The 18,253-nt window shown below is 44.5% G+C and overlaps 1 protein-coding gene across 4 annotated transcripts in view; it reads left to right on the top strand.

The window, feature by feature from the left end:
- The first annotated feature begins 8,585 nt into the window (after positions 1-8,585).
- The window catches only part of A4GALT (alpha 1,4-galactosyltransferase (P1PK blood group)), a 32,178-nt gene continuing 22,510 nt past the window's right edge, over positions 8,586-18,253 (top strand). For 2 of the 4 annotated variants that reach the window (XR_014317754.1, XR_014317755.1), the window contains exon 1: positions 8,763-8,939. The gene's annotated coding sequence lies outside the window, so the exon portion shown is untranslated. Of the gene's footprint in view, positions 8,621-8,762; positions 8,940-17,230; positions 17,398-18,253 lie in introns of those variants that run through there. The other 2 variants (XM_082763202.1, XM_082763203.1) reach the window with 2 other exon arrangements.

Genomic DNA, 18,253 nt, shown 5'->3' with positions numbered 1-18,253 from the left:
TGGCTTTTATGACTTTTTTTTTTCAAAGTGGGCTGCTAGTGTGATAAATTAGTAGGGGTTTGTTCATTGTCCTTGAGAATTTAAAGAATCTACTGAGGAGATAAGGTTTCACAACTCACGGCATTGTAACATGGGGACAAATGGGGAAGGGGAGTTGGGTGAACATCCTTGTTAAAACAAAGATTTTGTAAGATACCACCCACCCACCGCAAGACATCCTGTTTTGCCCCCACCTGAACACAAGCACAACGCATGATCACCGGAGGAAGAATAACGACCCCCAACAACAGACTGCGCAGTCTCAGGACAGGTCTCGACAAGTCGACAGGTCTCGACAAGTCTCGACAAGCCAGAACTTCAATGCTATAAAACAGCGACACTGAAAAGGGGAAGTTGCATGCCATGGTGGAGCGGAGACTCCCCAGCTGCCCAGCGCTGTTTTGCTCGTGTCTGCTTACTTGATTAATAAAATAATTTCAATAGACCAGTAAATTGTGTGGTCCAACTTATAACAATTTGGTGCCGTGACTCGGATGAAGGCAATCTGATTGAAAGACCTTCGGAGGGGGCGCCCCACTGATTTCAGCAGCCTTCGCTAGGACTACTTTCATTCAAATCCTTCACCGACGAACCCAAAATTAGACACAAGCAAATAAAACCGGTAAACCCCAGGCAACCTTTGTGCACGAAGCCCGAACGAAGACCCACAGGGTGGGTAAGTATAGGCCGGTGATCCGTTCGGTTGGGGTTGGGTATCCCGGAACATAACAAACGAGACGTCCAATTGCGGACGAAGCGAGTGTGGACCCCTCGGTAGTGCGGTTCCCACATCCCGCGAGGGACTGGGCCACGAAAAGGGGGAAGCGATCCATGCATGTGTGTGTGAAGGTGTTCCGGAAGATGGGACAGAAGAAGAGTAAGCCTTCTGGTCTCATGGGTGGGGTAACGTCTGATGTTAGGTTACCCCGGGATTAATGATTAAAAATTGGCAGGATTCCCTTTTTAGGCGGGGAAGGAATAAAGTAAAAATGATACATTATTGTGTTGAAGTTTGGGGTGGTAAGCAGATTCGAGGAGACCACCTTTGTTGGCCTGTATTTGGGTCTTTTGAAGATTGGGTTTGTCAGGCCTAAATATTTATGTAACTCAAAGGAACTCTTTAGTCTGGAAGAAAGTGAGTATGCGCACCTCTGGATAAATTCAGATACGAGGATGCATCTATATCCTCTAAAAGAAAAAGGAAGGTAGGATAAAAAGAGAAAGGACTTGGAAGTCCCGACACCACCCCCGCCCTATATTCCACCGCCCGCATCAACGGCTCCCGTCCTTAATGGACTCCCCGAATTAGCTAATCCAGGAGAATTGGAATCGGATCATGAAACACAGGGGCCGGTAACCAGAAGCAGGGCAAGAAATCAGAAATCTGCTTTAAGGGAGGGATTACATCCCCTACGAGAAATAGCGATGGGGGGACCCCAGCCAGGAATGGAATATGTGGCCATCCCCATTAACTCCGGGGATGTCTGAGATTTTAAGAAAAGGACAGGAGGAGGGTAAGTGAGCTTTAATGGCAACTGGCATAATGTTTGCAGCTGCTGAGGAATAATTCTAACTGGAATAATAACTGTACATTGTATATTGTATATATAAAAGCCTGGGCATTTTTGTTAAAGTATTCTTTTATACATATGTTAATATGTAAATATAAGAACTGCCATTGAGGTGTATGTCTAAGGGAACAAAATTTGCCCATGCATATTATCGGCTCATCAGGTTTAAATGTCCTCAGTATAATTGTCAACAGGCAGTTAATTTACAGTGGTCTGATTTTACTTGTGTATCTATATATTGTGGATTTTGGAGGGATTGGGATTGACTAGTAAAGAGCTTCTAGGAAAACAGTGGAATATTAACCACTGTAGATTACAATAGGAAAATTCAAAGCAAAGAAATCCCGAGGAAAAGCCCTCTAGGATGTATACTAACACATTGGAGGGATATAGTGGGGTGAGAGGGTACAGAAAGTAAAGAACTCTTATCAAATATTGTAATCAATGGTGGCCACTTTATAAACTAGAGGATGGAGTGGAGTGGCCCCTAAATGGAACTATTAATTATAACACCATATTACAGTCAATGTTGTTTTTGTGGAAAGAAGGAAAATGGGATGAAATATAGTATATTGATTGATATGTTGTTTCAGTATCTTGGAGGGAAAAGGTATGGAATTAAGTTGGACTCTGACTGAGCCTTTGGTGTTGGTATTAGAAAAGTACGGGCTGGAGAAAGATAAAGGAAGTGTTAAAAGGGTTGCTGAAGGTGTTAAAGGTGTGGCATGTAGTATTTAACAGAGCTGTTTGAAGTTGAATGAGCAGGGAAAGAGGATGTAGGCATTATCTAAGTAACAGTCTAGAAGTTTTGGTATATTTGCATATTTGCTGTGGTGTTTGGTCAGTTTCCCAAGCATCGGGGAGGGGGACAGGAGGGGGGAACAGCCCGCTCCACCAGGGGCCTCTCCAGCGGCCGCAGGGGGGCTTCGGCTCCAGCGCCTGGAGCGCCTCCTCCCCCTCCTTCTGCACTGACTTTGGTGTCTGCGGGGAGGTTTCTTGCTCTCCCAACTGCTGTTGAGCAGCAGGTTTTTGTTTGTTTCTTTGTTTGTTTGTTTTCGTGGATGTGCTCTCACAGAGGCACGGACTGTATTGCTCATGGCTTGGCTCTGGGCAGCAGTGGGCCCCTTTGGGGCCAAATGAAATTGTCCCTTATCTGCCACGGTGAGGTTTCTGGGTTTTTCTCACGGGGGCTGCCACTGCAGTTTCCCACCCCCACACCCCTCACACCCCCCCGAACCCTGCCATCAAACCTAATACACTGGGGCAGTTAAGTCATTACTGACCTGTAAAGTATCAGGGATTAAATTAACTAATGAAACCCTAAATGTGATGGGGGTAGAAGGTACTGGGATAACAGTGCCATTTTTGGGGAATACTAAGCTGAGACCAGGGGATAAAATGATCACTGGGCAATTATTGTATGTATCCAAGGTGGATACTAACTTGGTGGGAAGGGATTTGATGATTAAATTGGGCATTCAAATAGTAAATTGTTAGACTGGAATAACAGTGTTATGAATGGAGTGCTCTCTGGCCCTGAGAGCAAACATACATGTATATTCACCTCTGACTGGAAAGACCCTGAAATGGGGGCGGAAGCAACAATATAGGTGGAGAATTTTACCTCAGGGGTTTACAGGGCCACCTATCTATTTGGGTAAATTCTAAAAAAGGTTTTGGAGCAATTACAACCTCCCAAGGAGGTATTAATGTTACAAATATGTGGATCATTTTAAGGAAAATCGATACTCCCTGATGGGAGAGAAATGCTGAATAAAGTGATAATGAGGCAAATATTAACTGGTTTACATCAGAAGAGTCATTGGGAGGTGCAAGCAATGTGTGATGTTGTTCTAAGAAAGCATGTCTGTGTAGAAATATATACTTTAGGGAAGCACACATGCAGAGGATGTACTATATGTCAAAGGGTAAATAAAAAGGTCTTCTGTAACCTATCTAGAGGGGGACGGGAGCCAGGGCTTTGACCTTTCCAAAGTATACAGGTAGACTTCACTGAGTTACTTGTTTGTCCTAATTGACCACGTGACTGAATGGGATTTTCACAGCCCCTGGCACCCCTCCTCTTCTGGAAAGGTAGAGCGAATGAATGGTGAAATTAAGAAACAACTAACAAACCTTATGCTGGAAACTAAGGCTTCTTGGGTAAAATGCTTACCCCTTGCACTGTTAAACATATGGACGCAGCCCAGAACTGATGTAGGAATTTCTCCTTTTGAAATGCTATATGGTATGCCCTATGACTTGGAATTGCCACTTGATCACCCTCAATTCTAATTAAGACTTGGAAAGAGACTTTTTTTTAACACCACGATGGGGAAGGCCCCTATGTTGTTTTGCTTACTACAGAAACAGTCATCCGGACTATGGAGAAAGGATGGACACATGCCAGCCGTGTTAAAGGACCCATCTGTGATGAGAAGTGGGAGATCGCTCCAGGAAACAAAGACCTGAAGCTCACATTGCGACGAATTCGATAGGTACCGTGGGTTAAGGTAGAGGCTCTCCCCTGAAGAACACTACTGCTGCCGAGAAGAACTAAAACCTCGTAGTTGGCTGCAACCCAACTGACGAGTGAGGCAGAGGAGTGAATAAGTGGGGAAAGAAATGGGCCTCAGCCATTCCTATCGGTATTTGGGGGTTCTCGCAGTGATTTCATCCTGCATAGCGACTCAACACCACCCCCACCAACCTTTTAAATGGACTTTAAGTCGATTCGAAGATCAACAGGTTATTGCAACCCAGATAACATCGGGGGGGGCAAGCTTTACTTCTACACTATGTCGGCTGATCTCGAGGCCCTGATGCTGGGAATATATGGGATTTTATTTCTGCCCAAGTTCTAACCCGGGAAAGGGGTACTGTAAATGCCTGAACGTGTATTATTGTGCATACCGGGGGTGTGAAACCATTGCTACAGACTGGACACTCGGGGCTGGTCGGGATAAATTCTTACGAGTAGGATATGGGCTGCAAGGTTGTAACCGACAATTGGATCCCCGTTACAGGTGGCGAGGGCATGGTATAGGATATACAGGAACCTTCCACGGAAATAAAGAAATATGCAAGGTTCTATATATAAATATAACAAACCTGGATGATACTAGCTGGGTACTAGGAAACATGTCAGATTTTACGAACACGGAACAGATAGGGGAGGACTCATACTAATAAAGAAGGAAAAACCCGAGACTTCCAAGGTAGTCGGGCCCTAATAAAGAGTTAATAGGGGAAGGTTTGGTTGTCCAGACTGTAAAGATACCTGGGACTGCCCAACCTACTACAGTGTTTTCTAATAAGTTGACAGTTATCCTTTCCCACACTGCTTCCAAGCATTGTGAAAAAAGAAAGGGGTTGTACCCGAGGAGATAACTGAAGGGTACTGGCTATGTGTAAGTGTTAAGCCCCCATATTCAAATTCTTCCAAGTGCAGTTGGGGTCAGGAAATCGGGATAACTTTGACCCAAGTTACGGGAAAAGGTAGATGTATCGGCACAGTTCCAAGAGATAAAAATGATCTGTGCCATGCCACTGAAAAAAAAATGTGTACCAAACACACAAATTGTTAATTCCTGCAAATAACACTAGGTGGGTATGTTCATTGTTGGGAGTCACTCCTTGCTTATCTTTAAAATTGTTTAACACATCTCATGATTTTTGTGTACAGGTGGTCATTATACCAAGGATTCTATACCACACTGAAGAGTATACGTATACCCATCACACAGTGGCTGAATACCATCTGGTAAAGATCATACTGGGGTGGTAAGAGATACAATGACTAAATTGCGGGAAGGATTAGAAAAACGCAAAAGGGAAAATGAGGCTCGTCAGAATTGGTATGAATCCTGGTTTAATTACTCACCTTGGCTTACTACCCTGCTATCAACCATAGCAGGGCCCCCTTGTTGTTACTTATATTAACACTGACTTTTGGACCATGTATATTTAATCAAGTAATCACAATTGTGAAAAGTCGATTAGAAGCTGCTCATCTTATGCTTGTGCGTGCTAAGTATGAATCTCTTGAGCAGGAGGAGGACAATGCAGAAACTTTGATGCTCAGCAAGCAGATATTGCAAAAATTCATTGAACAAAATATGTTAGAAAAAGAAAAAGGAGGGATTGTGATAAATTAGTAGGGGTTTGTTCATTGTCCTTGAGAATTTAAAGAATCTACTGAGGAGATAAGGTTTCACAACTCACGGCATTGTAACATGGGGACAAATGGGGAAGGGGAGTTGGGTGAACATCCTTGTTAAAACAAAGATTTTGTAAGATACCACCCACCCACCGCAAGACATCCTGTTTTGCCCCCACCTGAACACAAGCACAACGCATGATCACCGGAGGAAGAATAACGACCCCCAACAACAGACTGCGCAGTCTCAGGACAGGTCTCGACAGGTCTCGACAAGCCGGAACTTCAATGCTATAAAACAGCGACACTGAAAAGGGGAAGTTGCATGCCATGGTGGAGCGGAGACTCCCCAGCTGCCCAGCACTGTTTTGCTCGTGTCTGCTTACTTGATTAATAAAATAATTTCAATAGACCAGTAAATTGTGTGGTCCAACTTATAACACTAGTAAGAAAGAGTAAATTTTAGTGAATATCCAAATTAAAAGAAAGCATGATGTAGGCAGTAAAGGTTGGCCAACAAAAATATAATAGTATATATATCCAAATTTGACTCCTCCTAGGCAAAAATTTTCCCTGCAACTGAAAACAATTATTCCTTTTGAAACATTTCTTCATTTTTGTCATTTAAATGTTACACAATTTGAAGTTTTTTGATGCAATTGGCAGAAAACATTCTAGTATGATTCAATGCAATTTGGTGCAGATTATTAATTCAACTCTTTGGTTTCAGGCCAGGGAAACCTTTTGCAATCTCAAACTCTCACAGCCGGAAAGCATCTGTGATTTCCACACATCCCATCTATTTCAGCTCTTCCTGCAGCTCCTCACAGCCAAACATAGATGCATTGGTGTTGCTCATATTTATTCCTGTCCTGAGTGAGCATACCAGGGTAAAAGCTGAAACAGATATGCACTTGGGCCATTTTTGTGGAAGCTAGAAGGCTTCTGGCTGTTAGTCCAACTGGAGGCTCTTATGCTTGCAGTACCAGAGCTCCCTTTGGGTTTAAATTATGCAGCAGACATCCTGCCATCTTTCTGGAGGTAACATGTTGTTCCAGTTCCCCTCTTATCATGTTTTCATTTCTAAGCTGCTTGCTGGACACATTGCTTCTAATTGCAGTTGACTCAACTAGCAAAATTTATCTGGCAAGCACCGATCAATAAATGTGATACCACCCTAAGGGCACTGAGTTAATGCTTCTAAAAGGTTTTCTTCTTATCTGCCAACTCTGCTTCTCTCTGCAACTTCATTTCGAGGGGGTGAGCACCTGCTAGCTGAGACATTCAACTCATTTCTTCATTCCTTTCCACAGAAATCTGATCGTGAAAGCCTGGCAGTGGGGTTGCGCTCCAGTTCCTGTCCCGTTGTGGCCAAGCAGGATGGTGGAAATGGGTGGCATGGTTTGGGCCTGCTGCCTGGAGAGGCGCTTGTGGCTGGTCCCTCAGCTACAGTCCATCCCTTGAGGTGAGGTACCTATAGCAGCAGTGATGTCCATGACCAACACTGCAAGGGCTTAATGACCCCACTGGCCACCTTCCCTGCCCTCCATGCATTTTTCCCCACCTTTGGCAAGTTGATGACTTTTGGTGCATGCTGAGAGGCCAGGGCCGTGACTACTTCCACAAGGACAGACTTGGCGCAAGCCCTCCATGAGGTTGGACCTCTCTGCCAGCAGGGCTAGCACTGGATCAGTGTGCTGGTTCTGAATGAGGCATGAGGGTGAAGCCAACTGTTTTGCTGTGCCTGTCCCCTCCCTTCAAACCCAAGCCACCAAACTGGCTGGCAGAGGAGGCAGGAAACTGAAGTCAAGTCAAAACCAGGCTGAAAACCCTCAAAAACTGTTGCGTTCATGCAGGTGAGTTACGGTTCTGAAATGAGCTCACAGGAAGCTATCTGCTCCTGTCCTGCGATGTGCTTTGGGAGGGTTATTTGCATAGTCTCACACTGTTTGCAGTGGATGTGGGGGTGGTAATTTGCCTTCTGCAGACTCTATTGTCTCTCTGAGACATGGCCAGGCTCTCAGTTGCATCCAGGCCTGGGCTGGATCATGACCCTCTCCGAGCATATGGGCAGCTCTGCCCCTTGTGTGTTGGCACAGGGAGGCGATCACAGGAGAGTGAACATCCATTGTGACTCTGTCTCCTTAAGCCTAAATTCTGCCCAGTGAGGATGGTGAAAAATATCTTGAAATCCATTTTAACATCAATTTAATTTCAGGCCTGCTGTTATGAAAGAAAGGGTTTAATGTTACCTCTGGGGGGGGGAAAAAAAAAAAAAAAAAAAAAGCAGTTTCAGTTTACTTGACTGTGGGTAAATTTTATTTTATTTTATTTTATTTAAGGACAGCATCATAATTTATTTTGTTGAAATGTTTCTAATGGGTAAGCTTTTGTAATGCATAACTAGTGTGCTGTATCATGGGAGTCATGAAAAACAGGGCTAGGAGGCATCTCTAAAGGATTTGTGTCCAAACCCTGTTCCAGGTAGGATCACCTCTATGTAAACCATTCATGCTTATTGTCTAACACATTTCCTAAAATCTCTGGTGATCTTCCCACACAGGCTGTTCCATAACCTTGCAGTCAAGCTATGAAACTCCCTTGCAACTTGCAAGCAGCTCATCCACAGGCTACATTTTTTATTTATTTATTTATTTATTTATTTATTTATTTGATTGTTGCAATTTCATCATTTTTTGTTGATTTGCGTTGCTTTGCAATCATTTCCCATGGCAGTGGGTGGCACGGGAAACTCCCATCCGCCTGGGTTGCAGCCCCCGCCCGACAGGCACGGCGATGCGTTGCGGCTGCTTTACCCAAAATCGAGGCGAACACGGGGATAGGATTACGGGTGAGAGGAAATAAAATAAATAATAAAAGAAAAAATAATAAAAGAAAAAGATGATAAAATAAAATAGTAAAATAAGATATTAAAATATTTTTTTTTAAATCCAGAGGTGGGGCTGGAAAAAAAAAAAAAAAAAAAAGAAAAGAAAACGCGAATTCAGCGGCTCTGCCAGCCGCTTTCTGGTGGGACCCAAAGGGTCGGCCCCGCTCCGCCCGGAGGCGGCCCCGGGGCGGGGCAGCGGCGGGGGTCCCGTCCCCAGTCCTGTCCCCGGTCCCACCCCGGTGCCGGCCCCGTCCCGGCCGCGCTGCCCAGCGGCAGAGAGGTGAGCGGGGTAAAGGGGGGACCGGGCCTGGGAGGGCTGCCCGAGGGTCTCGTCCGGAGGAGGGGAATTGAGGGAAAAGGTTTTTTTTTTTTTTTTTTTTTTTTCCGCGGAAGACTTTTCCATTAGCAGCTTCCCGTGGGCTGGAGCCGAGCTGCTTTTGGAAATTCGTCTCCGTGGGGCTCGGAGCAGGGAAGAGCTGGCCTCGGACCGTAGGGGAGAGCCGCGGAGGGTCCGGCGGGAATGGATGGCTCCCTTCCCGCTGCGGCACGTCCTTCTGGCTGGGCTTTCTGCAGGGGAGCACCCCTTGGTTCCCTGCGTGGCCTCCTGCGCAGGCATCGGCTTCTGAAGGGAGCTAGGGGGGGTGCCGGGGGCCGCACGTAGGGTGCCCGCCTGTACCACAGCCTGAAAAGGCTCTGTGCAACGTGAGAAGGGAGAGGTGAGCGCTGAAGCCCTGGGTCCAAGTGAACGACAGTAGTGTAACAGGAGGATGCGGAGAAAAGGGTGAGCTGGAGCGCAGGGATGCACCGATCCTGCTGCCAGCAGCGATGGGCTGGCTTGGAGGCGAGTGGAAAGGCGGAAGAGCCCGTGTCAGGAGGGAGCATGGCTGGCCGTCATGTTTCTCGCAGACATGCCTTGAAAAAGGTCAGAGTTTGAGCCGGGGTAAGGGTTGAGGTCTGAGGGAGAAGGATGGACACTCACAGTGGAGCTGTGGAAATGCTCGCTGTGGTAGCAGGGGGAAGAAAGACCCAGTGAAATAGTTGAAAGGAACCACATACATGTAACTCCTGTAACTGTAGCAATCTAAACCCAGTGAACTTGCTGAAAGGTGGTGAGTCCCACAGCCTTGGCTAAAAATGACTTAAATCAGCACGTGTTTCCTAATGCAAGAGAAGCTGCTTACCACAGGCTCGTTGCTTCTGCACCCTGATGCATCCCCCACCAGCTTCTGCTGAGATCCTCTGCCTTTGCACTGCTGCTGCTATTTTTGTTACTGTGGAAGCCTGAGGAGCTAATCTTATGGGGCTCAAATTCCCCTTTTTATGGTTCTTGTAGAAATTCCAGCTGTCTCAAGGCAGCAGCTCTGTGGGAAGAAGTGATGGCCCTTTTTTCATTCTTGTGCCCCTCCTTTAGCAGCACAAAAGTGATAGTCATCCTTGAGGAACAGCAGGTCTGATGCTGGGTGAAAGGCAATCTGCCTGGTTTTAGGTGTGCAGCTCACTGCTGTGAGCCAGATTTGTCTTCTCACAGGATTCCCACCGCTTCTCAAGGCATTGATCAGTGACACTGATGAAGCCTTTCATGCTCAGGGTTCTTGCAGGGCCAAGGGATCTCACAGCTGGGGACCGTGAAGTTGTAGACTGTGCAATTTGATGTTGCTACTGAGATGAGTTACGTGCTACCACTACAATGATGCAGCCTCCTGGTCACCTCTTCCTGCATCTCTCTTTGTGCCACTACCTGTGCCTGTCTCACCCTGCAGTGGAGCAAAACTGGCTGTGGGAGCTAAACGAGTAAGAAGGTGAAATCCTTCAGCAGAATTAGCTTTTTGGTGCTTGAGCTTTCAGGGCTGTTTACAGCAGGGGCAGAGGAGCATTAAGGAAGAGTCTGAGGAGGACAGGAGTGGGCTTAGCAAAAATTAGCTGTCAGTTTGGTTTTGTTGTGCCATTGACCAGTACTGTGTGTGTCAAGAAGTACTTATGAGTAATCTTACATCCATCTTACATTTTTTTTTTAATTTGATAATTGCTATAGAGACAAGTTGCTGCCTGCCTACTGTAACTGCCATATAAAACCATACTGATATGGCTATTCCATACAGAGGTGAGACCACATTCATAGTGTTTAGCATTGAGTAAGTCTTGCCATAAGTACCATTGTGGTTTGGATCAGGTATGTGCTGGCAGGAGAGATTGGGTTCACCCTTCTCATCTTTTCTGGTACCCCCAGTAAATCAGCATAGCTGTACTATCACTTAGCTCCTGAGGGGTTGCTCTTCCCAAGCTCATGAAAGTCTTGTAGTGTGTCTTTTGGCTTTGAGACTATGACATCTTTCTCTGTGCTCATCTAGACTTGCCTTTTTTCCCCACAGGCACTCCTGCCCAAACAAATGCTTTAATTCCTTTACCTTTTTGGTTGTTCAAATCTATAAATCTTATTTTGTGTGGTGCTTTTGCTTGGCGGCAGTCATTTTGTTAGCAACTGTCATGATCCAAAAGGGGAACAAAGTAGTGAACAGAGCCTTGCTTCAGAGCCAGTATGCATCACGGGGTGTGGTGTGCTGCAGAGTTCAGGAGTCATCATCATGTCACCAGTCAACCCGATGTTCCAGCGCAGCTTCAGCCTGTTTAAGGAGGGAAGAGGAACAACACAAACAAGAGAGCATGTGAAGCTCTGTCTTGGGCAACAAACCGTCATCCCCCTTTATATCCTTGAGACATGAGAGGGTGTAGGGCACCACCACTTAGGCAACCGATGGATGCTGTTGATTGTGGTCTTTCTGAGACAGCTGATAGATGATGTTTCTTGTTTTCCATTATTTTCCTTTAAACAAGTTTTATTTCTCACATCAATCCGTAATTTCTCAGGAGATGTCATTCCTCCTTTTCCTGTTCTGCTCTCATCAATGACACAATGTCTTCAGGATGTCTCTGTATGAAATGTTCAGCCCCACTGCAAGGATGTCCTTGGTTCCTAGGCCTGTTCTCAGGCTGGCAGACTTTTCCTTCTGTCTGTGTTCAGCAGTCAGAACTTTTCTGACTGCAGTCAAGCTACCTCTGTAGATGCTCCCACGACTCCACCCTTTGGCCTATGACCAGTTAAAGCTCAGTAGGAGTGAGACTACACCATACGTGATGTGTCTCTCTTGCCACCTAATGTCTGAAGTGGAAGAGACATCCATTTGGGACCAATGTTGCTGGAGCTTCTGGGATGGTTTGACAGATAAAGCACACACAAATTGTACCAGTTTAGATAGAAGTGATACACGTGGTGGTTTGTTACAAGATGCAATACTGAAAAGCATAGATTCCACAATTAAAATGGAAGCTAATAGCAGTCAGGCACGCCATCCCCATATTCTGAAGCCTGGCAGCCAAGACCGTGGACAGGCCTTCAAGCAAGAATTGTCTTTGCACTATTTGGTGAAAAGTATGGATGTGCTGCTGAATAATGTTAACATCATATTCAGTCTTTTTGGCTTTATTTGGCTTTTATGCTTTGTTAGCATAAAAGCAACAGGTTGTATGAATACACAAACTCCTCCAAGTGAAGCTAAAAGATGATCTAAGGCCCAGCAATTTTAGATTGCCAATTGTAAAGCAAACTAATCTTTGCAGATCTGTTAAAGCATACACAGTAGTATTTTGGGTAGTATTGGGTACAGTGGAGATGTTATCAATAGCTCGTTCCAGTTTGGCAACACCCAAGTTTAGAAACAATGAATATATAGCTTTATGAAATGCAGTTGATCTTGTTGCTAAGGGATTGTGCATTCTGTGCTTATGAAGTATGAGGTAATGGTTGTTTGGAAAACTAAGGGTTAGATTTTAAAATCAAAATGCAAAGTGCAACTACCGCCATGGTGGTAGACTCTTATAGGTATCAATGCCACAAAGCCAAAACCATCCAGGTGTTAAAACAGTAGGCCACCAGCCTTGCCTGGAATTATTGTGATGTTTTCAGAACAAGCACTGTGGATCAGGAGAGTAATTAAATTTCATTAAGCATGTTTGGCTCAACCAGATTATCCAAAAGAGATTTCTATTTGTACAGCCAGATGTGTTGTCTGGGCCATATGTATTCCAGCTATTGTTAGTGCTCAGCCAACCATTTTTCTACAGACCATAGTGTGTAGAACTAGGACCAGTGAGATTATAACATCTTTGATGATTTGTGTTATTAGCATTCCATGTAAGATTTTATAATTTCAAGACATCAAAAGCAAATTTGTTTGTAACTGCTGATTGATTTTCACAGGCCTGTGTAGCTCTCAGGGCAGCATCAAGAGAAGCTTGTGTGCTGTTATGTTTAAAACATGGTGTGCTTGGGTGTGGTTGTAATAAAAGGAGCAATTACAGCTGTTTGTTCCCACCCATCCTGAATTTGTGTACTGTGGCATTATAAAGCACCAAGGGGGTGCTTTACTCCTATTTGTAACAGGAGTGTACTTTAAGAGGTTGCTGTTGGTAATTCAGAGTATTGGGAAGTAAGTTTAGTAAATTAGGCTGGTACCAAAATATTTCATAGATTTTTTCTGCCAACCACCAGAATTCAACATCTGGTGTTTGAGGGTGGTACCAAATTAGGCTGGTACCAAAATATTTCATAGATTTTTTCTGCCAACCACCAGAATTCAACATCTGGCGTTTGAGGGTGGTGTAGTCAACACCAGCAACAATTATAAGAGGGAAGGAAAGTCTCTCACATTGTTGTTCATTTCATGTCAAATTGACAGTCCATCATTAAGGGAAGCGGGGTAGAACTTTGTTCCAGGTGAGTCTTTCTAGCTGCTGGTGTTATCTGGCTGCTTATGTTAAAGTTCAGACAACTTGAAGGGAAAACAAAATCTCTTAATCCCTTTGGATATCAGGTAGTTTAGAAATCTGTTGCTCAGAAATGTGATGATCGCAGTGATCAAACATCTTTCTTGATGTAAGCCCCATCAGGGCTCTACCAGGAGCTGGCCTCTCTGTCTCTCATGTGTTGGATGTCCTGATGAAGGTGAATGAGGGCAGCTTTACCCTTCCCTGTCTTTTTAACCTTTCGAGTTGATTCAGCTATAAAACAAACATTAGACAGAACCCAAAACAGAACCTAAAAATAGAGTCTGGGTATTTTGGTATGAATCAGATGGAGGTGGTACATCACAAATGGGTGAGGGCAACATATCAAGGAGTGGCTTTTTACCCCCTTGCCACTGAACATTGTATACTGCTCATTTCCCTGGCCCCACAGCTCCGTTCTCAACACACCTCAAATTAAGGGACGTAGCAGGAATGACCCATGGACTAGGTTCATCACATGGGACACTGGTTCAATGCAATAAGGTTATCATAGCCACTAGTAATAATGCTTCCTGCAGTTCATCTGGAGCTCACCAGGTGATCAGAGATTCCTTTGCCCAATCTTGGTAATGGACCCCTTCTGCCCACTGAATCACAAAGGTCTGTAAGGTTCGGGGACATTCCCTCTGAGGGTGAGGAAAATTTATATATAAATCTTCTGCTGATCCTGCAAACAAAGATACTCCTGCTGCTTTATCATGCCAGAGACAGCACAACCATTTAACTATTGACTCCACAGGTCGTGTTTGATATGCTGCCTGAATTTTTCTCAAATAATCAACATCGAAACCTCGAACTTAAGTAGTATTTCATCTCAGTTGATTGTTCCCCCATGATTCATCAGCAGTGATTTCTTGTTTGACGAGGGGTCCAATTGTTATGGAATCAGTAATTTTCCCATCAGATTCATCTGAGCTGTCCCAAATATTTCCATCCCAGTCACTATAACACACAGATACACAGACTTTTAGAATTAAGTATAACCAAATTAAATCTTTCACATATAATTCACCTTTCAGCCTATTTTCCTCTTTTAAACTTTCAGCTTGTTCATTCTCAATTTTCCATACTGCATTTGGATTAAGGTGACCCTAACTTTTCCTTCCCAGTGGCAAATAGTTGAGTTGGAGGTATTATTCATGAAGATTTTGCAGACCTCAAGATGTTGCATCTCCAAGTATGGGCCACACTGCAGCATTAAGGCTAAACTCTGATTCTCCACATGCTGGATTTTCCAGAAGTATTGCTTTCCCTGTATCTGCTGCTGTCATGTCCTGAGGTAGAACACCTTGTGCATTAAGGACATCCCAGGTGTCCCAACTCCAAGTCCATTCAGAGAAACGTTCAGGAGTATCTCAGGGAAGAGGGAGGATTATATCTCTATTTCCCATGCTTTTGCCTTATGTTGTGTAATATTCAGTTTAATAAGGAGAAGTTATCTCCAGCAGTGCTTGCATCAGAGTTTTGAAGAACTGTTCTGTTTTCCAGGAAGCTCTGTCTAGCTTCATCCTGATAAAGTATGACAGCCCCAGCTCCCAGTTTGAAGCATCATGACACCTATCTTAACTGGTCTTCCTCTGAATATTTGGGATGCCTTTATGAAGCATCACTAAGAAGTGCTCAAGATCATCTGATATCCTTGGAAAGATGTGCAGAGCTTTATATCTCCATAAGTAGTCTAAAGACTAATAACATTTCCTTAAACTTATTTTTCTTTATTAAAAAAAAAAATAAACTTTCATGGTCTTTTTGGGTAACCCTGGCCTCAGGTGTGCCTGAGCAGCTGGAGCATTTGGGGGTGAGGAGCACGTATCCACCCAATGGTCCTACCTTCCCACACTCCCCCACTTGGCAGACCCATCATGCAAGATCTGCTCACTGCTGCAGAGGACAGGTCTCAGAAAGGAAAAGTGCAAGTCAGAAATGGCTGCTTCTCCTTCATCCCTGGATTCATTTCACCAGGCAGATTTCAATATTAAAAATCTCTGCTCTTGATCCGGTAGTTAAATCCTCAATGAGAAAGCATTTCTGAAGACCGGTCTTGACCATAACTCTCCACAGCACATTGTAACAGTTCACAACATATCACTTCCTATGTAATGGGCTTGGTAAATGTGCTAAACTTGAAAGAGTAAAGGGATCAAAACTGAGGGGACGGAGCAGTGTTGTATATAGTCTTTACAAGGTGTGGCACACTTTGCTTTGACAACGTGTGTAGTCTGTAGGTCTGTTTTTTTTTTTTTTTCCCAACTTGTTTCTGATAAAAGCTTTGCTAGCTTTGATTTTCTATTGTGCTTGAAAGGAAGGAAATGCATGTCCCTAGCTGGTCTGAAATGCAGCAACTGAAAGCTGATTTGTGTAAACTTTCAGCAGGTGCTTTTGGTTATACTTACCAAATGCCTTACCACCAAATGCATTTGATGCTGATTCTAAATTCTCATAACTCTAGTTTCAAGATTAATATACTTAATTTTGGTGTTCCAAAAGTTGCTTAAGAGTTTACCTTGATGGCTTTCCTCTGATTGAGGTTTTGAGGTTTTATGCATTTTCTTGTGACATGTTTCCAGTGTCTTTTAGAGGAAAAGATACAAGTGCAGCCCCCAAAAAACTTGTCATGGCTTTCTGAGGAAGACTCTATAAGCAGAGAGGAATTAATTTTGGATAAGATATCCTCCATTAAGCAGCAGCAAAAAGATCCTACATCTCTTGTAACATTCATCTGGGAAAATATCCTGTACTCAGTATTAGAATCACAGAATCGTCTAGGTTGGAAGAGACCTTCAAGATCACCTAGTCCAACCTCAATACGCTTAGGCAGCATATCAAAACATTTTAAAGCAGCACTTTGTGCTGCTAGAGAAATGCTCTATACTTCTCTTGTACCACCCTCAGGTAAGTGCAGCCCTGTCTGCCTCATGGCTGGGTGGCATTCTCTTGTGCCTTGTTCAGCAAACAACATGCTGCTTCAGCTGTGCTTAGCTAGCCATCAGGTCTGAAGCACAAGCAGGTATCCCATAGCACAGGAAGGCTACTTTGTAGGATGGGTGCTGTGATCGACACCAGGCTGCAGCACACTGTCCTGCACGGAAAGTCTGATACTGAAAGTGTTTCACAATAATCAATGAGTTTATTCCTTGGCATGTGCAGTGCAGTAAATGAACTCAACAGCTCTGTCCCCAGCCCCATGGGAAAGTGCAGCGTGGTTTCTGTGAAGGAGGACCTGGCTCTTGATTCAGGCTGCTGTGGGAATTGCTTGCTGGAAAGCCATCTGTGCACTGTCACAGCAAAGCCTTAAAGCTTCTCTTTCTGACAAATCAGGAAACTCCCTTGCTCAGAGTTTATCAATGTTCTCTTTGCTTTTTGTTATAAAGCGCCTTCTACAGTCAAAGCTTGAGTGTATTCTAAGCAAACACAGCTGCATGTTTGCATTGGTGTGGCAGTCACTTCTGTGCTTGCGGTCACTTGCTTTGTTCCATCAGTCAAAATTAATTACTTGATGGAACTTGAGTGTTGTTTCACCATCAACCACCTCATAGGTTCAGATGTGCCAGACTTCAGCAGACATGATAGGAAGAAACGGAGCTTTTGCTCTAGCCCTGGAGGTGTTTGCACTGCCCTGGAGGAGGAACCCAAGGTTTCTGTGGTGTTTCACTGTTGTTGCTGGAACAGCTGTTGTCATCTGCTGCTACTATTTACTGCCTGAGATTTACTGCCTTCTCTACTCTTCAGCTGCTGAGTGTCTTTCAAAGAAGACAAACTGGGACAGTGCTATTTCACCAACGCTCCCTGGGGAGAGGCGCTGGGGGAGCAATAACGTGCTTTTTACCCTCCCACACTTTTTCCAAGATCTATGCTTCAACTCTCTGGAAGCTAAACCATCAGAAAAGCTTAATTTGGTAAGCTGATTTTTCTGCCCTAGATACCTGAACAAATACACTCCTTTGGTAGAAATTTGTCCTTAGATCCGTGTAGCTGGCAAGTCCTTTGTGTTGAAAGTAGATAAGAGACAATGTGTCACTTATGGCCTCTCACTTTCTTTGTTTAAAGGATTTCCATTGTAGAGGAAACATTTGCGCAGAATTGCTCAGCAGTTCATAATCCAAAATGCAAATTTTTACTCTTGTAGGGAAAAAAGAAAATAAAATGCTAGGAACTTCTCTTTATTTAATTGTTACAAGGAACACTGTATTGGGCATAAGTGTCAGGGTTTGGGGCACTGGGACTGTAGGTGTGGTCTGTGTAGGAGAAGAAAGTCATGAGCATGAAAACAGCTTATTGCACACCGAAACTGCAACCTGTCAGATCAGCTAATGGCACCTCTGCTCAAATGCCTTTAAGAAAGGGTTGTAGCCTCTCTCTAGGGAGAGGAGACATGGAGAGGAGACACGACAGGAGTCACAAAAGAGCACCGTAGGAGGACAAACATGGGAAGACATGTGAGGAGTCACAAAACAGGAGCTGACATGGGGCAGGAGGCCCAAAAAGGCCTGCACAAGGACAAGCGAAAGGACACAGGAGCAAAGGTGTGAGGAGGTGGAGGGGATGGGAGAGGAAACACAAGGCGGTGAAGAGCTGTCTCTAGAGCGAAGGGAGGATGTGGAGGAGGCTGTGGAAGAGGATGCTGTTGGATACATGGCTTGAGATGCTGTCTTGGAAGGACGTGTTCAGTGCTGGAGCAGGTACCCTCGAGGGACTGTGGCCTGTGGGCAGTCCATGCCAGCATAGGGACATCCCTGAGGAACTGTGACTCGT

The sequence above is a fragment of the Aythya marila genome (genome assembly GCF_965140915.1).
Source record: "Aythya marila genome assembly, chromosome: 1".
NCBI lineage: Eukaryota > Metazoa > Chordata > Aves > Anseriformes > Anatidae > Aythya > Aythya marila.
The sequence above is the reverse complement of the archived record's forward strand: the minus strand, read 5'-3'. Positions and strand labels throughout refer to the sequence as shown.